This window comes from Crinia signifera, chromosome 6, assembly GCF_055691185.1.
Source record: "Crinia signifera chromosome 6, ASM5569118v1, whole genome shotgun sequence".
Taxonomy (NCBI): Eukaryota; Metazoa; Chordata; class Amphibia; order Anura; family Myobatrachidae; genus Crinia; species Crinia signifera.
In genome coordinates this window covers 62,735,064-62,762,076 of record NC_139222.1, presented here as the reverse complement: position 1 = coordinate 62,762,076, position 27,013 = coordinate 62,735,064, and positions in this window count along the sequence as shown.

Genomic DNA, 27,013 nt, shown 5'->3' with positions numbered 1-27,013 from the left:
ATTGCATTAAACAAGTCCAATGAGGGTCCCAAAATGGCCGGCCTGCCTGCTTTTATCCATCAATTGTTCTAAATTTTTCATTACCCAATGAGCTGAGATGAAGTCTTAGCCAGTGGTACCATCAGGGAGGTGTGTAACGCACTTTAGGCTAAACAGCCAATCAGCTGCCAGCTTCCATCTGTCAATCAAATACAGTAGCCAATCAGAAAGCTGCCCATTGATCAGCAGGCCCTTTATGACATCACAGACAGACCCTCAGAACTATCTGTGCATGTCTAATGGCTGGCTTTCAGTTGGGCGGGTGGGTGGCAGAGGGAGGGGATGTCTGTCTCGTTTCTCCTGAAAATTGCGGTTTTTCTGCAATTACGGGAAAAGTTGAGGTCCGACGCGCAAAACTGGGGTATCGTAGAAATCAACTTTTAAAGACGCACATTTCTGGCCCCCCAAAAATGGGCAATTCAAATGAGAAATGAGTCCAATTAACAAAATAGGGTGAATAAGTATGTATTTCCGGGGTGAGTTAGCAGGTTATTGGGGAAGTAAATACTGATATTTTTGGAGGTTGCAGGGGCAACTACACCATTCAAAATAGGCAGGCTTTAGCATATGCAGTTAGGCCCTGTAGGATGATTTTAGATAAAAAGTCCCCCAAACACTCAAACGGGCTAGTATCTGGGAAGGGAAAATATGGGAAACATGACTTAGACACCAAATGATACACTGTATGCCATGTTTCCAAATTTTTATGCACAGTGGTTACAGCATGAAGCGAATACATGTGAAAATACAAAGGTGCATTGCATTAAACAAGTCCAATGAGCGTCCCAAAATGGCCGGCCTGCCTGCTTTCATCCATCAATTGTTCTAAATTTTTCATTACCCAATGAGCTGAGGTGGAGTCTTAGCCAGTGGTACCATCAGGGAGGTGTGTAAAGCACTTTAGGCTAGACAGCCAATCAGCTGCCAGCTTCCATCTGTCAATCAAATACAGCAGCCAATCAGAAAGCTGCCCATTGATCAGCAGGCCCCTTATGACATCACAGACAGACCCTCAGAACTATCTGTGCATGTCTAATGGCTGGCTGTCAGTTGGGCGGGTGGGTGGCAGAGGGAGGGGATGTCTGTCTCGTTTCTCCTGAAAATTGCGGTTTTTCTGCGTTTACGGGAAAAGTTGAGGTCCGACGCGCAAAAGTGGGGTATCGTAGAAATCACCTTTTAAAGACGCACATTTCTTTCCCCCAAAAAATGGGCATTTCAAATGAGAAATGAGTCCAATTAACAAAAGAGGGTGAATAAGTATGTATTTCAGGGGTGAGTTAGCAGGTTATTGGGGAAGTAAATACTGATATTTTTGGAGGTTGCAGGGGCAACTACACCCTTCAAAATAGGCAGGCTTTAGCATATGCAGTTAGGCCCTGTAGGATGATTTTAGCTAAAAAGTGCCCCAAACACTCAAACGGGCTTGTATCTGGGAAGGGAAAATAAGGGAAATTACTTAGACACCAAATGATACACTGTATGCCATGTTTCCAAATTTTTATGCACAGTGGTTACAGCATGAAGCGAATGCATGTGAATATACAAAGGTGCATTGCATTAAACAAGTCCACTGAGCGTCCCAAAATGGCCAGCCTGCCTGCTTTCATCCATCAATTGTTCAAAATTTTTCATTACCCAATGAGCTGAGATGGAGTCTTAGCCAGTGGTACCTTCAGGGAGGTGTGTAAAGCACTTTAGGCTAAACAGCCAATCAGCTGCCAGCTTCCATCTGTCAATCAAATACAGTAGCCAATCAGAAAGCTGCCCATTGATCAGCAGGCCCTTTATGACATCACAGACAGACCCTCAGAACTATCTGTGCATGTCTAATGGCTGGCTTTCAGTTGGGCGGGTGGGTGGCAGAGGGAGGGGTTGTCTGTCTCGTTTCTCCTGAAAATTGCGGTTTTTCTGCAATTACGGGAAAAGTTGAGGTCCGACGCGCAAAAGTGGGGTATCGTAGAAATCACCTTTTAAAGACGCACATTTCTGGCCCCCCTAAAATGGGCATTTCAAATGAGAAATCAGTCCAATTAACAAAATAGGGTGAATAAGTATGTATTTCAGGGGTGAGTTAGCAGGTTATTGGGGAAGTAAATCCTGATATTTTTGGAGGTTGCAGGGGCAACTACACCATTCAAAATAGGCAGGCTTTAGCATATGCAGTTAGGCCCTGTAGGATTATTTTAGCTAAAAAGTGCCCCAAACACTCAAACGGGCTTGTATCTGGGAAGGGAAAATATGGGAAATATGACTTAGACACCAAATAATACACTGTATCCCATGTTTCCAAATTTTTATGCACAGTGGTTACAGCATGAAGCGAATGCATGTGAAAATGCAAAGGTGCATTGCATTAAACAAGTCCAATGAGGGTCCCAAAATGGCCGGCCTGCCTGCTTTTATCCATCAATTGCTCTAAATTTTTCATTACCCAATGAGCTGAGATGAAGTCTTAGCCAGTGGTACCATCAGGGAGGTGTGTAACGCACTTTAGGCTAAACAGCCAATCAGCTGCCAGCTTCCATCTGTCAATCAAATACAGTAGCCAATCAGAAAGCTGCCCATTGATCAGCAGGCCCTTTATGACATCACAGACAGACCCTCAGAACTATCTGTGCATGTCTAATGGCTGGCTTTCAGTTGGGCGGGTGGGTGGCAGAGGGAGGGGATGTCTGTCTCGTTTCTCCTGAAAATTGCGGTTTTTCTGCAATTACGGGAAAAGTTGAGGTCCGACGCGCAAAACTGGGGTATCGTAGAAATCAACTTTTAAAGACGCACATTTCTGGCCCCCCAAAAATGGGCAATTCAAATGAGAAATGAGTCCAATTAACAAAATAGGGTGAATAAGTATGTATTTCCGGGGTGAGTAGGCAGGTTATTGGGGAAGTAAATACTGATATTTTTGGAGGTTGCAGGGGCAACTACACCATTCAAAATAGGCAGGCTTTAGCATATGCAGTTAGGCCCTGTAGGATGATTTTAGATAAAAAGTGCCCCAAACACTCAAACGGGCTAGTATCTGGGAAGGGAAAATATGGGAAACATGACTTATGTAGGGTACACACCAGGACGACCACCGTCGTTCACGACCGATAGACGACCATGGAACGATTTCCCTTGGACTTCCCGGGAGCTCCCAGGCAGTCCCCAGCAAACGATTAGCAAAAATTGTGGTTTTTTGGCGGAACGATCTAGATCCGATCCCGATGCGCCCGCGATGGTCGTTAAGACGGTCGGATCGCTGGTTTTTGTTTTTTTGCAAGAACACCTGCGACCGTCGTCCGATTGGCCTTTGAAATTTAAATGAAGGGGCTGGACTAGCAGAGGGGATAGGAATAGCAGCAGCCATTTTAAACCAGTGTATTTCTGCTTTGTTACTAGTGAGGCTTGGTTTATACCTGCTGAACGCTGGACATAGCTATTTACACATTACTTTGTTTTGCCTGCCATTACAAAGTGTCTTTTAACCCTGCACTATGGAGAATGCAGTGATGGGTAGTCACCAGCAACAGTACCTGCTCTATTATGCAGTGTTGAAGCTCAGACGTCAGAGAGCCCAGCGCAGGAGAGAAAGATCATGCTGGACAAAGCAGTGGCTACTTCAGCGTCAGACTCGTTCGCACATGCCACTGCTCAGGGACATCAGGGAGAATAACCCAGACGATTTTCGTAACTTCTTGAGGATGGATGATGCCACATTCCAGGAATTGCTGCGTCTGGTGACTCCCCACATCGAGAAGCAGGATACCAAGTATCGCATGGCTATCCCTGCTGAGGAACGGCTGGTGGTGACCCTGAGGTTTCTGGCGACAGGACGGTCTCTTGCTGACCTAAAGTTTGGATCCCTCATCTCCCCGCAAGCTTTGGGCCTCATCATCCCGGAGACCTGCAAAGCCATTGTGAAGGTGCTGCAGTACCATTATTGCAAGGTAAGGATGAAATATACACTGTACACTTTATTGTGCAAACAAAATATTTTTATTTATAATTTAGGCCTAGGACAGAAACAGGTTTTTTAGGCCTTTCATGGTTAAAACATGTAAAATAGTAAATAGATTGTGTCAACACAAATATATTATAATACCATATATAAAAGATATTGTACAAAAACACACACTATATATAAAGATTTAAGTATGTATGACCCAGTTTAAACTTTCCCAATAAGTACGGGCTACTGTGTGGCAGAGGATGTCTGCCGCAGATAAGTAAAGGCTGCGGCCCACATGGCGCATGGCGCAGATGCAATGGTCCCGGCCCCATTGATGTGCGCCATACGCCATGTGAGCAGTGGCCATCACATACCTGCAGCTGAGACCATGTCTGCCGCACAGTACCCCATACTATTGGCAAAGAAAAAAGGGCAATAAATGGAGTTTGCTATCCAGATTGAGGAGAATCCTGTTCTCCCTCTGGTAATGCAGGTACAGGTAGCAGCATATAAATAAACAAAAAAAACACACTCTGGTAACTTCTGGAACATGCCCTTACAACAGTAGGGATAAGGTACTGTGCGGCAGAGGATGTCTGCTGCAGATATGTAAAGGCTGCGGCCCACATGGCGCATGGCGCAGATGCAATGGTCCCGGCCCCATTGATGTGCGCCATACGCCATGTGAGCAGTGGCCATCACATACCTGCAGCTGAGACCATGTCTGCCGCACAGTACCCCATACTATTGGCAAAGAAAAAAGGGCAATAAATGGAGTTTGCTATCCAGATTGAGGAGAATCCTGTTCTCCCTCTGGTAATGCAGGTACAGGTAGCAGCATATAAATAAACAAAAATACACACTGTGGCCCTTGTGTGGCAGAGGATGTCTGCTGCAGATATGTAAAGGCTGCGGCCCACATGGCGCATGGCGCAGATGCAATGGTCCCGGCCCCATTGATGTGCGCCATACGCCATGTGAGCAGTGGCCATCACATACCTGCAGCTGAGACCATGTCGATGGTAAATGATAAAGTAGCCTATTTTTTAAGACAGATCCTCAAAAACAGGACACTCTGGATCTTCTATCAGTAAAGAACTGTAGAATTGACGGTACTGGGGGGGTTGAGAAGGCTGTGTAGGTGTTGACTGGGTATGTGTTGGAATTGTGCTCGACTGGCCTGCTACGGTGGCAGGCGGAGTAGGCACTGGTGATTCTAATGACAGTGGTGTGTCTGGTGCACTACCAATGCCAACTATTTTAGTGCCACTGTTGAGATACCCTAAACTGCCATTATACACCAACTCCATGCATAACTTTTCAAAAGTAAGTTGCTGGTCAGGAGCCATGTTGCGAACACACTCTGCCACATAAGTGAAGTAGTTGTCATGTTTGTCGGGGTTTCTTTGCAGGACTTGATGTGCCCGCATCATAAATTCTTCATGTGCCGCTGCTTCTCCTTTTTTTCCTTTGCCACGCATTTTTTTGGCACGGGGGAGTGGTGGAGTGGGTTCCAGGGTGGGTGGCGGAGTGCGTGCCGGAGTAGGAACTTCGTTCGATGTGCATGCATTCTCAGATAGGACAGATAGGTCTGGGGTTGCAGGTGGGTAGTCACCAAGCTGTAAAAAAATTGAACATGTTTACTAATCAATTCTATTTACTTCTAATTTCAGTTCCCTACCAGCGTGAATGAATGGAAAGTCATCGCAGAGGAGTTTGAACAGCGATGGAACTTCCCAAATTGCGGTGGAGCCATTGATGGCAAACATGTCCGCATAGCCCAGCCTATCAATAGTGGTTCCTACTATTTTAATTACAAGGGCTATTTTAGCATTGTACTAATGGCTGTTGTTAATGCGAACTATGAGTTTATCTTCCTGGATGTAGGAAGGAATGGCCGTGCATCGGATGGTGGCACTTTCAAGGACACAAAGTTCTACGAAAGGCTCATAGCGAACACCCTTCACTTGCCGTCTGTCCAGGAAACTAAACAGGGGCTTAACTTTGTTTTTGTGGCTGACGAGGCTTTTGGCCTGCACGAGCATGTCATGAAGCCATATGCGCAAAGGGGGTTGAACCATGACAAAAGGATCTTTAACTACAGGCTATCCAGGGCACGGCGTGTTGTGGAAAATGCTTTTGGCATCCTGGCAAGCCGGTTTCGCATTTTCCACACTGCCATTAACCTGAGGGTGGACAAAATTGACTGGGTTGTCACGGCGTGCTGTGTCCTGCACAATTTGCTCCGCAGAAAAGCCACACAGCAAAGGGCTACAGGCACAGCACTCCAAGAAGACCAAGAACTGCCAGAGGAGGTAGTGCAGATATCCTCCTTGCAAACCCCAACACAACACTACACAGGGAGTGCACGAGCCAAACAGGTGAGGGAAGAGTACATGGCCTACTTTAATGGGGAGGGCGCTGTGGATTGGCAGGAGGAATCAATTAGATAGCCAAAAAAATAGACTCACCGATGCAGACTGCGAATTCTCCTCCTCCTCCTGCGCCGTGACTTCTTGGTTTTCATGTTCTACCATAAGGACTACTCCTGTCCTCATCGACTCCTGGCTGAGGGTGAATGTCAACCGGTCATAGTACCAGAGCGATGTTTGATACATCTCGTCGACTCCAGCACCAGACTTCTTTGCAGCCTCCATCTTCTTGTGTTCCTTTAAGAACACCGTGCGCATATTCTGGATGCGTTTCCTCACCCATTCAACATTGGCCTCTGGGTGAAATGGAAGACTGTAGCGTGCCAACTCCTCCAAGGCTTGGTTTCTTTTCATTTTGTTTGAATACTCCTTGGATTTAGTTCGCCACAGGCATTCGTGTGCACGATATTTTTCAATAAACCCTTCAAGAAACTCTTGTTCCTTTGCGTTGGACATTGGGACTGTAAAAAGATAAAACCATTTTAGTTGTTATAGTTATACCCATGTTTTGTTTCATATTTAAATTTTTATAGTTATAGTTACCAGTTTACCTAGTTCTTATGTTTTAAGTATTTAAAATGTTAATAAACTTTTATGAAAACCACTATACATTTTATTGTGCAGATTGCTATTCACACACACAGGTGAATGGGGCCTAGCAGAGAGGAGTGCATGGAATACTGCAATGGTGGACAATGGTTTATGTATATATATCTATATATACACAAACACACACACACACAGGTGAATGGGGCCTAGCAGAGAGGAGTGCATGGAATACTGCAATGGTGGACAATGGTTTATGTATATATATCTATATATACACAAACACACGCACACAGGTGAATGGGGCCTAGCAGAGAGGAGTGCATGGAATACTGCAATGGTGGACAATGGTTTATGTATATATATCTATATATACACAAACACACGCACACAGGTGAATGGGGCCTAGCAGAGAGGAGTGCATGGAATACTGCAATGGTGGACAATGGTTTATGTATATATATCTATATATACACAAACACACGCACACAGGTGAATGGGGCCTAGCAGAGAGGAGTGCATGGAATACTGCAATGGTGGACAATGGTTTATGTATGTATATCTATATATACACAAACACACACACACACAGGTGAATGGGGCCTAGCAGAGAGGAGTGCATGGAATACTGCAATGGTGGACAATGGTTTATGTATATATATCTATATATACACAAACACACACACACACACACACACACACACACACACACAGGTGAATGGGGCCTAGCAGAGAGGAGTGCTTGGAATACTGCAATGGTGGACATTGGTTATATGTATACACACACAGATGGGGCCCACCCAAAAAAACAAAAGTGACATGGTCGGGTGCACGGTTGCCAAACCAGTGCTTTATACACACTATATACATTGGTGGCAACAGTGGGCATGCATAGAAGAGCATTGGGAGTGCAAACATACCAGGTTGTTGTTCTGGGAGATGAGACAAGAAGGAGAGTCCAACTGCTGCGCCAGCGCTGTTTGCTATGTGGAAAAACATGGCGCCGGGGGAGTGTTTAGGAAATGCCACTCAAATAGGCTGGATCAAACGACGGACGCACCGACGGACGGACGACGGAGGCGGCAAAAAACACTCACGATCTGCATACGATTGACGGTCGGTCGGCCTGGGATTGACGGATCCTACCTGCAGCACGTAGGACCAAAGATGCGACCAAACGAGCGGCGTGAACGCGCATTGGATCGGAATCGGATCAAATAAATGGCAAAAACACACGATAATACACACAATCTGCATACAACCGGTCGGAATTGGATCTAAATTGACAGAATCGTGCCCTAGTCGTCCTGGTGTGTACCCAGCATTAGACACCAAATGATACACTGTATGCCATGTTTCCAAATTTTTATGCACAGTGGTTACAGCATGAAGCGAATACATGTGAAAATACAAAGGTGCATTGCATTAAACAAGTCCAATGAGCGTCCCAAAATGGCCGGCCTGCCTGCTTTCATCCATCAATTGTTCTAAATTTTTCATTACCCAATGAGCTGAGGTGGAGTCTTAGCCAGTGGTACCATCAGGGAGGTGTGTAAAGCACTTTAGGCTAGACAGCCAATCAGCTGCCAGCTTCCATCTGTCAATCAAATACAGCAGCCAATCAGAAAGCTGCCCATTGATCAGCAGGCCCCTTATGACATCACAGACAGACCCTCAGAACTATCTGTGCATGTCTAATGGCTGGCTGTCAGTTGGGCGGGTGGGTGGCAGAGGGAGGGGATGTCTGTCTCGTTTCTCCTGAAAATTGCGGTTTTTCTGCGTTTACGGGAAAAGTTGAGGTCCGACGCGCAAAAGTGGGGTATCGTAGAAATCACCTTTTAAAGACGCACATTTCTTTCCCCCAAAAAATGGGCATTTCAAATGAGAAATGAGTCCAATTAACAAAAGAGGGTGAATAAGTATGTATTTCAGGGGTGAGTTAGCAGGTTATTGGGGAAGTAAATACTGATATTTTTGGAGGTTGCAGGGGCAACTACACCCTTCAAAATAGGCAGGCTTTAGCATATGCAGTTAGGCCCTGTAGGATGATTTTAGCTAAAAAGTGCCCCAAACACTCAAACGGGCTTGTATCTGGGAAGGGAAAATAAGGGAAACATTACTTAGACACCAAATGATACACTGTATGCCATGTTTCCAAATTTTTATGCACAGTGGTTACAGCATGAAGCGAATGCATGTGAATATACAAAGGTGCATTGCATTAAACAAGTCCACTGAGCGTCCCAAAATGGCCAGCCTGCCTGCTTTCATCCATCAATTGTTCAAAATTTTTCATTACCCAATGAGCTGAGGTGGAGTCTTAGCCAGTGGTACCTTCAGGGAGGTGTGTAAAGCACTTTAGGCTAAACAGCCAATCAGCTGCCAGCTTCCATCTGTCAATCAAATACAGTAGCCAATCAGAAAGCTGCCCATTGATCAGCAGGCCCTTTATGACATCACAGACAGACCCTCAGAACTATCTGTGCATGTCTAATGGCTGGCTTTCAGTTGGGCGGGTGGGTGGCAGAGGGAGGGGTTGTCTGTCTCGTTTCTCCTGAAAATTGCGGTTTTTCTGCAATTACGGGAAAAGTTGAGGTCCGACGCGCAAAAGTGGGGTATCGTAGAAATCACCTTTTAAAGACGCACATTTCTGGCCCCCCTAAAATGGGCATTTCAAATGAGAAATCAGTCCAATTAACAAAATAGGGTGAATAAGTATGTATTTCAGGGGTGAGTTAGCAGGTTATTGGGGAAGTAAATCCTGATATTTTTGGAGGTTGCAGGGGCAACTACACCATTCAAAATAGGCAGGCTTTAGCATATGCAGTTAGGCCCTGTAGGATTATTTTAGCTAAAAAGTGCCCCAAACACTCAAACGGGCTTGTATCTGGGAAGGGAAAATATGGGAAATATGACTTAGACACCAAATAATACACTGTATCCCATGTTTCCAAATTTTTATGCACAGTGGTTACAGCATGAAGCGAATGCATGTGAAAATGCAAAGGTGCATTGCATTAAACAAGTCCAATGAGGGTCCCAAAATGGCCGGCCTGCCTGCTTTTATCCATCAATTGTTCTAAATTTTTCATTACCCAATGAGCTGAGATGAAGTCTTAGCCAGTGGTACCATCAGGGAGGTGTGTAACGCACTTTAGGCTAAACAGCCAATCAGCTGCCAGCTTCCATCTGTCAATCAAATACAGTAGCCAATCAGAAAGCTGCCCATTGATCAGCAGGCCCTTTATGACATCACAGACAGACCCTCAGAACTATCTGTGCATGTCTAATGGCTGGCTTTCAGTTGGGCGGGTGGGTGGCAGAGGGAGGGGATGTCTGTCTCGTTTCTCCTGAAAATTGCGGTTTTTCTGCAATTACGGGAAAAGTTGAGGTCCGACGCGCAAAACTGGGGTATCGTAGAAATCAACTTTTAAAGACGCACATTTCTGGCCCCCCAAAAATGGGCAATTCAAATGAGAAATGAGTCCAATTAACAAAATAGGGTGAATAAGTATGTATTTCCGGGGTGAGTTAGCAGGTTATTGGGGAAGTAAATACTGATATTTTTGGAGGTTGCAGGGGCAACTACACCATTCAAAATAGGCAGGCTTTAGCATATGCAGTTAGGCCCTGTAGGATGATTTTAGATAAAAAGTCCCCCAAACACTCAAACGGGCTAGTATCTGGGAAGGGAAAATATGGGAAACATGACTTAGACACCAAATGATACACTGTATGCCATGTTTCCAAATTTTTATGCACAGTGGTTACAGCATGAAGCGAATACATGTGAAAATACAAAGGTGCATTGCATTAAACAAGTCCAATGAGCGTCCCAAAATGGCCGGCCTGCCTGCTTTCATCCATCAATTGTTCTAAATTTTTCATTACCCAATGAGCTGAGGTGGAGTCTTAGCCAGTGGTACCATCAGGGAGGTGTGTAAAGCACTTTAGGCTAAACAGCCAATCAGCTGCCAGCTTCCATCTGTCAATCAAACACAGTAGCCAATCAGAAAGCTGCCCATTGATCAGCAGGCCCTTTATGACATCACAGACAGACCCTCAGAACTATCTGTGCATGTCTAATGGCTGGCTTTCAGTTGGGCGGGTGGGTGGCAGAGGGAGGGGATGTCTGTCTCGTTTCTCCTGAAAATTGCGGTTTTTCTGCAATTACGGGAAAAGTTGAGGTCCGACGCGCAAAAGTGGGGTATCGTAGAAATCAACTTTTAAAGACGCACATTTCTGGCCCCCCAAAAATGGGCAATTCAAATGAGAAATGAGTCCAATTAACAAAATAGGGTGAATAAGTATGTATTTCCGGGTGAGTAGGCAGGTTATTGGGGAAGTAAATACTGATATTTTTGGAGGTTGCAGGGGCAACTACACCATTCAAAATAGGCAGGCTTTAGCATATGCAGTTAGGCCCTGTAGGATGATTTTAGATAAAAAGTGCCCCAAACACTCAAACGGGCTAGTATCTGGGAAGGGAAAATATGGGAAACATGACTTAGACACCAAATGATACACTGTATGCCATGTTTCCAAATTTTTATGCACAGTGGTTACAGCATGAAGCGAATACATGTGAAAATACAAAGGTGCATTGCATTAAACAAGTCCAATGAGCGTCCCAAAATGGCCGGCCTGCCTGCTTTCATCCATCAATTGTTCTAAATTTTTCATTACCCAATGAGCTGAGGTGGAGTCTTAGCCAGTGGTACCATCAGGGAGGTGTGTAAAGCACTTTAGGCTAGACAGCCAATCAGCTGCCAGCTTCCATCTGTCAATCAAATACAGCAGCCAATCAGAAAGCTGCCCATTGATCAGCAGGCCCCTTATGACATCACAGACAGACCCTCAGAACTATCTGTGCATGTCTAATGGCTGGCTGTCAGTTGGGCGGGTGGGTGGCAGAGGGAGGGGATGTCTGTCTCGTTTCTCCTGAAAATTGCGGTTTTTCTGCGTTTACGGGAAAAGTTGAGGTCCGACGCGCAAAAGTGGGGTATCGTAGAAATCACCTTTTAAAGACGCACATTTCTTTCCCCCAAAAAATGGGCATTTCAAATGAGAAATGAGTCCAATTAACAAAAGAGGGTGAATAAGTATGTATTTCAGGGGTGAGTTAGCAGATTATTGGGGAAGTAAATACTGATATTTTTGGAGGTTGCAGGGGCAACTACACCCTTCAAAATAGGCAGGCTTTAGCATATGCAGTTAGGCCCTGTAGGATGATTTTAGCTAAAAAGTGCCCCAAACACTCAAACGGGCTTGTATCTGGGAAGGGAAAATAAGGGAAACATTACTTAGACACCAAATGATACACTGTATGCCATGTTTCCAAATTTTTATGCACAGTGGTTACAGCATGAAGCGAATGCATGTGAATATACAAAGGTGCATTGCATTAAACAAGTCCACTGAGCGTCCCAAAATGGCCAGCCTGCCTGCTTTCATCCATCAATTGTTCAAAATTTTTCATTACCCAATGAGCTGAGGTGGAGTCTTAGCCAGTGGTACCTTCAGGGAGGTGTGTAAAGCACTTTAGGCTAAACAGCCAATCAGCTGCCAGCTTCCATCTGTCAATCAAATACAGTAGCCAATCAGAAAGCTGCCCATTGATCAGCAGGCCCTTTATGACATCACAGACAGACCCTCAGAACTATCTGTGCATGTCTAATGGCTGGCTTTCAGTTGGGCGGGTGGGTGGCAGAGGGAGGGGTTGTCTGTCTCGTTTCTCCTGAAAATTGCGTTTTTTCTGCAATTACGGGAAAAGTTGAGGTCCGACGCGCAAAAGTGGGGTATCGTAGAAATCACCTTTTAAAGACGCACATTTCTGGCCCCCCTAAAATGGGCATTTCAAATGAGAAATCAGTCCAATTAACAAAATAGGGTGAATAAGTATGTATTTCAGGGGTGAGTTAGCAGGTTATTGGGGAAGTAAATCCTGATATTTTTGGAGGTTGCAGGGGCAACTACACCATTCAAAATAGGCAGGCTTTAGCATATGCAGTTAGGCCCTGTAGGATTATTTTAGCTAAAAAGTGCCCCAAACACTCAAACGGGCTTGTATCTGGGAAGGGAAAATATGGGAAATATGACTTAGACACCAAATAATACACTGTATCCCATGTTTCCAAATTTTTATGCACAGTGGTTACAGCATGAAGCGAATGCATGTGAAAATGCAAAGGTGCATTGCATTAAACAAGTCCAATGAGGGTCCCAAAATGGCCGGCCTGCCTGCTTTTATCCATCAATTGTTCTAAATTTTTCATTACCCAATGAGCTGAGATGAAGTCTTAGCCAGTGGTACCATCAGGGAGGTGTGTAACGCACTTTAGGCTAAACAGCCAATCAGCTGCCAGCTTCCATCTGTCAATCAAATACAGTAGCCAATCAGAAAGCTGCCCATTGATCAGCAGGCCCTTTATGACATCACAGACAGACCCTCAGAACTATCTGTGCATGTCTAATGGCTGGCTTTCAGTTGGGCGGGTGGGTGGCAGAGGGAGGGGATGTCTGTCTCGTTTCTCCTGAAAATTGCGGTTTTTCTGCAATTACGGGAAAAGTTGAGGTCCGACGCGCAAAACTGGGGTATCGTAGAAATCAACTTTTAAAGACGCACATTTCTGGCCCCCCAAAAATGGGCAATTCAAATGAGAAATGAGTCCAATTAACAAAATAGGGTGAATAAGTATGTATTTCCGGGGTGAGTTAGCAGGTTATTGGGGAAGTAAATACTGATATTTTTGGAGGTTGCAGGGGCAACTACACCATTCAAAATAGGCAGGCTTTAGCATATGCAGTTAGGCCCTGTAGGATGATTTTAGATAAAAAGTCCCCCAAACACTCAAACGGGCTAGTATCTGGGAAGGGAAAATATGGGAAACATGACTTAGACACCAAATGATACACTGTATGCCATGTTTCCAAATTTTTATGCACAGTGGTTACAGCATGAAGCGAATACATGTGAAAATACAAAGGTGCATTGCATTAAACAAGTCCAATGAGCGTCCCAAAATGGCCGGCCTGCCTGCTTTCATCCATCAATTGTTCTAAATTTTTCATTACCCAATGAGCTGAGGTGGAGTCTTAGCCAGTGGTACCATCAGGGAGGTGTGTAAAGCACTTTAGGCTAAACAGCCAATCAGCTGCCAGCTTCCATCTGTCAATCAAACACAGTAGCCAATCAGAAAGCTGCCCATTGATCAGCAGGCCCTTTATGACATCACAGACAGACCCTCAGAACTATCTGTGCATGTCTAATGGCTGGCTTTCAGTTGGGCGGGTGGGTGGCAGAGGGAGGGGATGTCTGTCTCGTTTCTCCTGAAAATTGCGGTTTTTCTGCAATTACGGGAAAAGTTGAGGTCCGACGCGCAAAAGTGGGGTATCGTAGAAATCAACTTTTAAAGACGCACATTTCTGGCCCCCCAAAAATGGGCAATTCAAATGAGAAATGAGTCCAATTAACAAAATAGGGTGAATAAGTATGTATTTCCGGGGTGAGTAGGCAGGTTATTGGGGAAGTAAATACTGATATTTTTGGAGGTTGCAGGGGCAACTACACCATTCAAAATAGGCAGGCTTTAGCATATGCAGTTAGGCCCTGTAGGATGATTTTAGATAAAAAGTGCCCCAAACACTCAAACGGGCTAGTATCTGGGAAGGGAAAATATGGGAAACATGACTTAGACACCAAATGATACACTGTATGCCATGTTTCCAAATTTTTATGCACAGTGGTTACAGCATGAAGCGAATACATGTGAAAATACAAAGGTGCATTGCATTAAACAAGTCCAATGAGCGTCCCAAAATGGCCGGCCTGCCTGCTTTCATCCATCAATTGTTCTAAATTTTTCATTACCCAATGAGCTGAGGTGGAGTCTTAGCCAGTGGTACCATCAGGGAGGTGTGTAAAGCACTTTAGGCTAGACAGCCAATCAGCTGCCAGCTTCCATCTGTCAATCAAATACAGCAGCCAATCAGAAAGCTGCCCATTGATCAGCAGGCCCCTTATGACATCACAGACAGACCCTCAGAACTATCTGTGCATGTCTAATGGCTGGCTGTCAGTTGGGCGGGTGGGTGGCAGAGGGAGGGGATGTCTGTCTCGTTTCTCCTGAAAATTGCGGTTTTTCTGCGTTTACGGGAAAAGTTGAGGTCCGACGCGCAAAAGTGGGGTATCGTAGAAATCACCTTTTAAAGACGCACATTTCTTTCCCCCAAAAAATGGGCATTTCAAATGAGAAATGAGTCCAATTAACAAAAGAGGGTGAATAAGTATGTATTTCAGGGGTGAGTTAGCAGATTATTGGGGAAGTAAATACTGATATTTTTGGAGGTTGCAGGGGCAACTACACCCTTCAAAATAGGCAGGCTTTAGCATATGCAGTTAGGCCCTGTAGGATGATTTTAGCTAAAAAGTGCCCCAAACACTCAAACGGGCTTGTATCTGGGAAGGGAAAATAAGGGAAACATTACTTAGACACCAAATGATACACTGTATGCCATGTTTCCAAATTTTTATGCACAGTGGTTACAGCATGAAGCGAATGCATGTGAATATACAAAGGTGCATTGCATTAAACAAGTCCACTGAGCGTCCCAAAATGGCCAGCCTGCCTGCTTTCATCCATCAATTGTTCAAAATTTTTCATTACCCAATGAGCTGAGGTGGAGTCTTAGCCAGTGGTACCTTCAGGGAGGTGTGTAAAGCACTTTAGGCTAAACAGCCAATCAGCTGCCAGCTTCCATCTGTCAATCAAATACAGTAGCCAATCAGAAAGCTGCCCATTGATCAGCAGGCCCTTTATGACATCACAGACAGACCCTCAGAACTATCTGTGCATGTCTAATGGCTGGCTTTCAGTTGGGCGGGTGGGTGGCAGAGGGAGGGGTTGTCTGTCTCGTTTCTCCTGAAAATTGCGGTTTTTCTGCAATTACGGGAAAAGTTGAGGTCCGACGCGCAAAAGTGGGGTATCGTAGAAATCACCTTTTAAAGACGCACATTTCTGGCCCCCCTAAAATGGGCATTTCAAATGAGAAATCAGTCCAATTAACAAAATAGGGTGAATAAGTATGTATTTCAGGGGTGAGTTAGCAGGTTATTGGGGAAGTAAATCCTGATATTTTTGGAGGTTGCAGGGGCAACTACACCATTCAAAATAGGCAGGCTTTAGCATATGCAGTTAGGCCCTGTAGGATTATTTTAGCTAAAAAGTGCCCCAAACACTCAAACGGGCTTGTATCTGGGAAGGGAAAATATGGGAAATATGACTTAGACACCAAATAATACACTGTATCCCATGTTTCCAAATTTTTATGCACAGTGGTTACAGCATGAAGCGAATGCATGTGAAAATGCAAAGGTGCATTGCATTAAACAAGTCCAATGAGGGTCCCAAAATGGCCGGCCTGCCTGCTTTTATCCATCAATTGTTCTAAATTTTTCATTACCCAATGAGCTGAGATGAAGTCTTAGCCAGTGGTACCATCAGGGAGGTGTGTAACGCACTTTAGGCTAAACAGCCAATCAGCTGCCAGCTTTCATCTGTCAATCAAATACAGTAGCCAATCAGAAAGCTGCCCATTGATCAGCAGGCCCTTTATGACATCACAGACAGACCCTCAGAACTATCTGTGCATGTCTAATGGCTGGCTTTCAGTTGGGCGGGTGGGTGGCAGAGGGAGGGGATGTCTGTCTCGTTTCTCCTGAAAATTGCGGTTTTTCTGCAATTACGGGAAAAGTTGAGGTCCGACGCGCAAAACTGGGGTATCGTAGAAATCAACTTTTAAAGACGCACATTTCTGGCCCCCCAAAAATGGGCAATTCAAATGAGAAATGAGTCCAATTAACAAAATAGGGTGAATAAGTATGTATTTCCGGGGTGAGTTAGCAGGTTATTGGGGAAGTAAATACTGATATTTTTGGAGGTTGCAGGGGCAACTACACCATTCAAAATAGGCAGGCTTTAGCATATGCAGTTAGGCCCTGTAGGATGATTTTAGATAAAAAGTGCCCCAAACACTCAAACGGGCTAGTATCTGGGAAGGGAAAATATGGGAAACATGACTTAGACACCAAATGATACACTGTATGCCATGTTTCCAAATTTTTATGCACAGTGGTTACAGCATGAAGCGAATACATGTGAAAATACAAAGGTGCATTGCATTAAACAAGTCCAATGAGCGTCCCAAAATGGCCGGCCTGCCTGCTTTCATCCATCAATTGTTCTAAATTTTTCATTACCCAATGAGCTTAGGTGGAGTCTTAGCCAGTGGTACCATCAGGGAGGTGTGTAAAGCACTTTAGGCTAGACAGCCAATCAGCTGCCAGCTTCCATCTGTCAATCAAATACAGCAGCCAATCAGAAAGCTGCCCATTGATCAGCAGGCCCTTTATGACATCACAGACAGACCCTCAGAACTATCTGTGCATGTCTAATGGCTGACTGTCAGTTGGGCGGGTGGGTGGCAGAGGGAGGGGATGTCTGTCTCGTTTCTCCTGAAAACTGCGGTTTTTCTGCGTTTACGGGAAAAGTTGAGGTCCGACGCGCAAAAGTGGGGTATCGTAGAAATCACCTTTTAAAGACGCACATTTCTTTCCCCCCAAAAATGGGCATTTCAAATGAGAAATGAGTCCAATTAACAAAATAGGGTGAATAAGTATGTATTTCAGGGGTGAGTTAGCAGGTTATTGGGGAAGTAAATCCTGATATTTTTGGAGGTTGCAGGGGCAACTACACCCTTCAAAATAGGCAGGCTTTAGCATATGCAGTTAGGCCCTGTAGGATGATTTTAGCTAAAAAGTGCCCCAAACACTCAAACGGGCTTGTATCTGGGAAGGGAAAATAAGGGAAACATGACTTAGACACCAAATGATACACTGTATGCCATGTTTCCAAATATTTATGCGCAGTGGTTACAGCATGAAGCGAATGCATGTGAATATACAAAGGTGCATTGCATTAAACAAGTCCACTGAGCGTCCCAAAATGGCCGGCCTGCCTGCTTTCATCCATCAATTGTTCAAAATTTTTCATTACCCAATGAGCTGAGGTGGAGTCTTAGCCAGTGGTACCTTCAGGGAGGTGTGTAAAGCACTTTAGGCTAAACAGCCAATCAGCTGCCAGCTTCCATCTGTCAATCAAATACAGTAGCCAATCAGAAAGCTGCCCATTGATCAGCAGGCCCTTTATGACATCACAGACAGACCCTCAGAACTATCTGTGCATGTCTAATGGCTGGCTTTCAGTTGGGCGGGTGGGTGGCAGAGGGAGGGGATGTCTGTCTCGTTTCTCCTGAAAATTGCGGTTTTTCTGCAATTACGGGAAAAGTTGAGGTCCGACGCGCAAAAGTGGGGTATCGTAGAAATCACCTTTTAAAGACGCACATTTCTGGCCCCCCAAAAATGGGCATTTCAAATGAGAAATCAGTCCAATTAACAAAATAGGGTGAATAAGTATGTATTTCAGGGGTGAGTTAGCAGGTTATTGGGGAAGTAAATCCTGATATTTTTGGAGGTTGCAGGGGCAACTACACCATTCAAAATAGGCAGGCTTTAGCATATGCAGTTAGGCCCTGTAGGATGATTTTAGCTAAAAAGTGCCCCAAACACTCAAACGGGCTTGTATCTGGGAAGTGAAAATATGGGAAATATGACTTAGACACCAAATAATACACTGTATGCCATGTTTCCAAATTTTTATGCACAGTGGTTACAGCATGAAGCGAATGCATGTGAAAATGCAAAGGTGCATTGCATTAAACAAGTCCAATGAGCGTCCCAAAATGGCCGGCCTGCCTGCTTTCATCCATCAATTGTTCTAAATTTTTCATTACCCAATGAGCTGAGGTGGAGTCTTAGCCAGTGGTACCATCAGGGAGGTGTGTAAAGCACTTTAGGCTAGACAGCCAATCAGCTGCCAGCTTCCATCTGTCAATCAAATACAGCAGCCAATCAGAAAGCTGCCCATTAATCAGCAGGCCCTTTATGACATCACAGACAGACCCTCAGAACTATCTGTGCATGTCTAATGGCTGGCTTTCAGTTGGGCGGGTGGGTGGCAGAGGGAGGGGATGTCTGTCTCGTTTCTCCTGAAAATTGCGGTTTTTCTGCAATTACGGGAAAAGTTGAGGTCCGACGCGCAAAACTGGGGTATCGTAGAAATCAACTTTTAAAGACGCACATTTCTGGCCCCCCAAAAATGGGCAATTCAAATAAGAAATGAGTCCAATTAACAAAATAGGGTGAATAAGTCTGTATTTCAGGGGTGAGTTAGCAGGTTATTGGGGAAGTAAATACTGATATATTTGGAGGTTGCAGGGGCAACTACACCATTCAAAATAGGCAGGCTTTAGCATATGCAGTTAGGCCCTGTAGGATGATTTTAGATAAAAAGTGCCCCAAACACTCAAACGGGCTAGTATCTGGGAAGGGAAAATATGGGAAACATGACTTAGACACCAAATGATACACTGTATGCCATGTTTCCAAATTTTTATGCACAGTGGTTACAGCATGAAGCGAATACATGTGAAAATACAAAGGTGCATTGCATTAAACAAGTCCAATGAGCGTCCCAAAATGGCCGGCCTGCCTGCTTTCATCCATCAATTGTTCTAAATTTTTCATTACCCAATGAGCTGAGGTGGAGTCTTAGCCAGTGGTACCATCAGGGAGGTGTGTAAAGCACTTTAGGCTAGACAGCCAATCAGCTGCCAGCTTCCATCTGTCAATCAAATACAGCAGCCAATCAGAAAGCTGCCCATTGATCAGCAGGCCCTTTATGACATCACAGACAGACCCTCAGAACTATCTGTGCATGTCTAATGGCTGGCTGTCAGTTGGGCGGGTGGGTGGCAGAGGGAGGGGATGTCTGTCTCGTTTCTCCTGAAAATTGCGGTTTTTCTGCGTTTACGGGAAAAGTTGAGGTCCGACGCGCAAAAGTGGGGTATCGTAGAAATCACCTTTTAAAGACGCACATTTCCTTCCCCTCAAAAATGGGCATTTCAAATGAGAAATGAGTCCAATGAACAAAATAGGGTGAATAAGTATGTATTTCAGGGGTGAGTTAGCAGGTTATTGGGGAAATAAATCCTGATATTTTTGGAGGTTGCAGGGGCAACTACACCATTCAAAATAGGCAGGCTTTAGCATATGCAGTTAGGCCCTGTAGGATGATTTTAGCTAAAAAGTGCCCCAAACACTCAAACGGGCTTGTATCTGGGAAGGGAAAATATGGGAAACATGACTTAGACACCAAATGATACACTGTATGCCATGTTTCCAAATTTTTATGCACAGTGGTTACAGCATGAAGCGAATGCATGTGAATATACAAAGGTGCATTGCATTAAACAAGTCCAATGAGCGTCCCAAAATGGCCGGCCTGCCTGCTTTCATCCATCAATTGTTCTAAATTTTTCATTACCCAATGAGCTGAGGTGGAGTCTTTGCCAGTGGTACCATCAGGGAGGTGTGTAAAGCACTTTAGGCTAAACAGCCAATCAGCTGCCAGCTTCCATCTGTCAATCAAATACAGTAGCCAATCAGAAAGCTGCCCATTGATCAGCAGGCCCTTTATGACATCACAGACAGACCCTCAGAACTATCTGTGCATGTCTAATGGCTGGCTTTCAGTTGGGCGGGTGGGTGGCAGAGGGAGGGGATGTCTGTCTCGTTTCTCCTGAAAATTGCGGTTTTTCTGCAATTATGGGAAAAGTTGAGGTCCGACGCGCAAAAGTGGGGTATCGTAGAAATCACCTTTTAAAGACGCACATTTCTTTCCCCCCAAAAATGGGCATTTCAAATGAGAAATGAGTCCAATTAACAAAATAGGGTGAATAAGTATGTATTTCAGGGGTGAGTTAGCAGGTTATTGGGGAAGTAAATCCTGATATTTTTGGAGGTTGCAGGGGCAACTACACCCTTCAAAATAGGCAGGCTTTAGCATATGCAGTTAGGCCCTGTAGGATGATTTTAGCTAAAAAGTGCCCCAAACACTCAAACGGGCTTGTATCTGGGAAGGGAAAATAAGGGAAACATGACTTAGACACCAAATGATACACTGTATGCCATGTTTCCAAATTTTTATGCACAGTGGTTACAGCATGAAGTGAATGCATGTGAATATACAAAGGTGCATTGCATTAAACAAGTCCACTGAGCGTCCCAAAATGGCCGGCCTGCCTGCTTTCATCCATCAATTGTTCTAAATTTTTCATTACCCAATGAGCTGAGGTGGAGTCTTAGCCAGTGGTACCATCAGGGAGGTGTGTAACGCACTTTAGGCTAGACAGCCAATCAACTGCCAGCTTCCATCTGTCAATCAAATACAGCAGCCAATCAGAAAGCTGCCCATTGATCAGCAGGCCCTTTATGACATCACAGACAGACCCTCAGAACTATCTGTGCATGTCTAATGGCTGGCTGTCAGTTGGGCGGGTGGGTGGCAGAGGGAGGGGATGTCTGTCTCGTTTCTCCTGAAAATTGCGGTTTTTCTGCGTTTACGGGAAAAGTTGAGGTCCGACGCGCAAAAGTGGGGTATCGTAGAAATCACCTTTTAAAGACGCACATTTCTGGCCCCCAAAAAATGGGCAATTCAAATGAGAAATGAGTCCAATTAACAAAATATGGTGAATAAGTATGTATTTCAGGGGTGAGTTAGCAGGTTATTGGGGAATTAAATACTGATATTTTTGGAGGTTGCAGGGGCAACTACACCATTCAAAATAGGCAGGCTTTAGCATATGCAGTTAGGCCCTGTAGGATGATTTTAGCTAAAAAGTGCCCCAAACACTCAAACGGGCTTGTATCTGGGAAGGGAAAATATGGGAAATATGACTTAGACACCAAATAATACACTGTATGCCATGTTTCCAAATTGTTATGCACAGTGGTTACAGCATGAAGCGAATGCATGTGAAAATGCAAAGGTGCATTGCATTAAACAAGTCCAATGAGCGTCCCAAAATGGCCGGCCTGCCTGCTTTCATCCATCAATTGTTCTAAATTTTTCATTACCCAATGAGCTGAGGTGGAGTCTTAGCCAGTGGTACCATCAGGGAGGTGTGTAAAGCACTTTAGGCTAAACAGCCAATCAGCTGCCAGCTTCCATCTGTCAATCAAATACAGTAGCCAATCAGAAAGCTGCCCATTGATCAGCAGGCCCTTTATGACATCACAGACAGACCCTCAGAACTATCTGTGCATGTCTAATGGCTGGCTTTCAGTTGGGCGGGTGGGTGGCAGAGGGAGGGGATGTCTGTCTCCTTTCTCCTGAAAATTGCGGTTTTTCTGCAATTACGGGAAAAGTTGAGGTCCGACGTGCAAAACTGGGGTATCGTAGAAATCAACTTTTAAAGACGCACATTTCTGGCCCCCCAAAAATGGGCATTTAAAATGAGAAATGAGTCCAATGAACAAAATTGGGTGAATAAGTATGTATTTCAGGAGTCAGTTAGCAGGTTATTGGGGAAGTAAGTCCTGATATTTTTGGAGGTTGCAGGGGCCACTACACCATTCAAAATAGGCAGGCTTTAGCATTTGCAGTTAGGCCCTGTAGGATGATTTTAGCTAAAAAGTGCCCCAAACACTCAAACGGGCTTGTATCTGGGAAGGGAAAATATGGGAAACATGACTTAGACACCAAATGATACACTGTATGCCATGTTTCCAAATTTTTATGAACAGTGGTTACAGCATGAAGCGAACGCATGTGAATATACAAAGGTGCATTGCATTAAACAAGTCCACTGAGCGTCCCAAAATGGCCGGCCTGCCTGCTTTCATCCATCAATTGTTCTAAATTTTTCATTACCCAATGAGCTGAGGTGGAGTCTTAGCCAGTGGTATCATCAGGGAGGTGTGTAAAGCACTTTAGGCTAGACAGCCAATCAGCTGCCAGCTTCCATCTGTCAATCAAATACAGCAGCCAATTTGAAAGCTGCCCATTGATCAGCAGGCCCTTTATGACATCACAGACAGACCCTCAGAACTACCTGCGCATGTCTAATGGCTGGCTGTCAGTTGGGCGGGTGGGTGGCAGAGGGAGGGGATGTCTGTCTCGTTTCTCCTGAAAATTGCGGTTTTTCTGCGTTTACGGGAAAAGTTGAGGTCCGACGCGCAAAAGTGGGGTATCGTAGAAATCACCTTTTAAAGACGCACATTTCCTTCCCCTCAAAAATGGGCATTTCAAATGAGAAATGAGTCCAATGAACAAAATAGGGTGAATAAGTATGTATTTCAGGGGTGAGTTAGCAGGTTATTGGGGAAATAAATCCTGATATTTTTGGAGGTTGCAGGGGCAACTACACCATTCAAAATAGGCAGGCTTTAGCATATGCAGTTAGGCCCTGTAGGATGATTTTAGCTAAAAAGTGCCCCAAACACTCAAACGGGCTTGTATCTGGGAAGGGAAAATATGGGAAACATGACTTAGACACCAAATGATACACTGTATGCCATGTTTCCAAATTTTTATGCACAGTGGTTACAGCATGAAGCAAATGCATGTGAATATACAAAGGTGCATTGCATTAAACAAGTCCAATGAGCGTCCCAAAATGGCCGGCCTGCCTGCTTTCATCCATCAATTGTTCTAAATTTTTCATTACCCAATGAGCTGAGGTGGAGTCTTTGCCAGTGGTACCATCAGGGAGGTGTGTAAAGCACTTTAGGCTAAACAGCCAATCAGCTGCCAGCTTCCATCTGTCAATCAAATACAGTAGCCAATCAGAAAGCTGCCCATTGATCAGCAGGCCCTTTATGACATCACAGACAGACCCTCAGAACTATCTGTGCATGTCTAATGGCTGGCTTTCAGTTGGGCGGGTGGGTGGCAGAGGGAGGGGATGTCTGTCTCGTTTCTCCTGAAAATTGCGGTTTTTCTGCAATTATGGGAAAAGTTGAGGTCCGACGCGCAAAAGTGGGGTATCGTAGAAATCACCTTTTAAAGACGCACATTTCTTTCCCCCCAAAAATGGGCATTTCAAATGAGAAATGAGTCCAATTAACAAAATAGGGTGAATAAGTATGTATTTCAGGGGTGAGTTAGCAGGTTATTGGGGAAGTAAATCCTGATATTTTTGGAGGTTGCAGGGGCAACTACACCCTTCAAAATAGGCAGGCTTTAGCATATGCAGTTAGGCCCTGTAGGATGATTTTAGCTAAAAAGTGCCCCAAACACTCAAACGGGCTTGTATCTGGGAAGGGAAAATAAGGGAAACATGACTTAGACACCAAATGATACACTGTATGCCATGTTTCCAAATTTTTATGCACAGTGGTTACAGCATGAAGTGAATGCATGTGAATATACAAAGGTGCATTGCATTAAACAAGTCCACTGAGCGTCCCAAAATGGCCGGCCTGCCTGCTTTCATCCATCAATTGTTCTAAATTTTTCATTACCCAATGAGCTGAGGTGGAGTCTTAGCCAGTGGTACCATCAGGGAGGTGTGTAACGCACTTTAGGCTAGACAGCCAATCAACTGCCAGCTTCCATCTGTCAATCAAATACAGCAGCCAATCAGAAAGCTGCCCATTGATCAGCAGGCCCTTTATGACATCACAGACAGACCCTCAGAACTATCTGTGCATGTCTAATGGCTGGCTGTCAGTTGGGCGGGTGGGTGGCAGAGGGAGGGGATGTCTGTCTCGTTTCTCCTGAAAATTGCGGTTTTTCTGCGTTTACGGGAAAAGTTGAGGTCCGACGCGCAAAAGTGGGGTATCGTAGAAATCAACTTTTAAAGACGCACATTTCTGGCTCACCAAAAATGGGCATTTCAAATGAGAAATGAGTCCAATGAACAAAATAGGGTGAATAAGTATGTATTTCAGGGGTGAGTTAGCAGGTTATTGGGGAAGTAAGTCCTGATATTTTTGGAGGTTGCAGGGGCCACTACACCATTCAAAATAGGCAGGTTTTAGCATATGCAGTTAGGCCCTGTAGGATTATTTTAGCTAAAAAGTGCCCAAAACACTCAAACGGGCTTGTATCTGGGAAGGGAAAATATGGGAAACATGCCTTAGACACCAAATGATACACTGTATGCCATGTTTCCAAATTTTTATGCACAGTGGTTACAGCATGAAGCAAATGCATGTGAATATACAAAGGTGCATTGCATTAAACAAGTCCAATGAGCGTCCCAAAATGGCCGGCCTGCCTGCTTTCATCCATCAATTGTTCTAAATTTTTCATTACCCAATGAGCTGAGGTGGAGTCTTAGCCAGTGGTACCATCAGGGAGGTGTGTAAAGCACTTTAGGCTAGACAGCCAATCAGCTGCCAGCTTCCATCTGTCAATCAAATACAGCAGCCAATTTGAAAGCTGCCCATTGATCAGCAGGCCCTTTATGACATCACAGACAGACCCTCAGAACTATCTGTGCATGTCTAATGGCTGGCTGTCAGTTGGGCGGGTGGGTGGCAGAGGGAGGGGATGTCTGTCTCGTTTCTCCTGAAAATTGCGGTTTTTCTGCGTTTACGGGAAAAGTTGAGGTCCGACGCGCAAAAGTGGGGTATCGTAGAAATCACCTTTTAAAGACGCACATTTCTGGCCCCCCAAAAATGGGCATTTCAAATGAGAAATGAGTCCAATTAACAAAATAGGGTGAATAAGTATGTATTTCAGCGGTGAGTTAGCAGGTTATTGGGGAAGTAAGTCCTGATATTTTTGGAGGTTGCAGGGGCCACTAGACCATTCAAAATAGGCAGGCTTTAGCATATGCAGTTAGGCCCCGTAGGATGATTTTAGCTAAAAAGTGCCCCAAACACTCAAACGGGCTTGTATCTGGAAAGGGAAAATATGGGAAACATGACTTAGACACCAAATGATACACTGTATGCCATGTTTCCAAATTTTTATGCACAGTGGTTACAGCATTAAGCGAATGCATGTGAATATACAAAGGTGCATTGCATTAAACAAGTCCAATGAGCGTCCCAAAATGGCCGGCCTGCCTGCTTTCATCCATCAATTGTTCTAAATTTTTCATTACCCAATGAGCTGAGGTGGAGTCTTAGCCAGTGGTACCATCAGGGAGGTGTGTAAAGCACTTTAGGCTAGACAGCCAATCAGCTGCCAGCTTCCATCTGTCAATCAAATACAGCAGCCAATTTGAAAGCTGCCCATTGATCAGCAGGCCCTTTATGACATCACAGACAGACTCTCAGAACTATCTGTGCATGTCTAATGGCTGGCTGTCAGTTGGGCGGGTGGGTGGCAGAGGGTGGGGATGTCTGTCTCGTTTCTCCTGAAAATTGCGTTTTTTCTGCGTTTACGGGAAAAGTTGAGATCCGACGCGCAAAAGTGGGGTATCGTAGAAATCACCTTTTAAAGACGCACATTTCTGGCTCCCCAAAAATGGGCATTGCAAATGAGAAATTAGTCCAATGAACAAAATAGGGTGAATAAGTATGTATTTCAGGGGTGAGTTAGCAGGTTATTGGGGAAGTAAGTCCTGATATTTTTGGAGGTTGCAGTGGCCACTACACCATTCAAAATAGGCAGGCTTTAGCATATGCAGTTAGGCCCTGTAGGATGATTTTAGCTAAAAAGTGTCCCAAACACTCAAACGGGCTTGTATCTGGGAAGGGAAAATATGGGAAACATGACTTAGACACCAAATGATACAGTGTATGCCATGTTTCCAAATTTTTATGCACAGTGGTTACAGCATGAAGCGAATGCATGTGAATAAACAAAGGTGCATTGCATTAAACAAGTCCAATGAGTGTCCCAAAATGGCCGGCCTGCCTGCTTTCATCCATCAATTGTTCTAAATTTTTCATTACCCAATGAGCTGAGGTGGAGTCTTAGCCAGTGGTACCATCAGGGAGGTGTGTAAAGCACTTTAGGCTAGACAGCCAATCAGCTGCCAGCTTCCATCTGTCAATCAAATACAGCAGCCAATCAGAAAGCTGCCCATTGATCAGCAGGCCCTTTATGACATCACAGACAGACCCTCAGAACTATCTGTGCATGTCTAATGGCTGGCTGTCAGTTGGGCGGGTGGGTGGCAGAGGGAGGGGATGTCTGTCTCGTTTCTC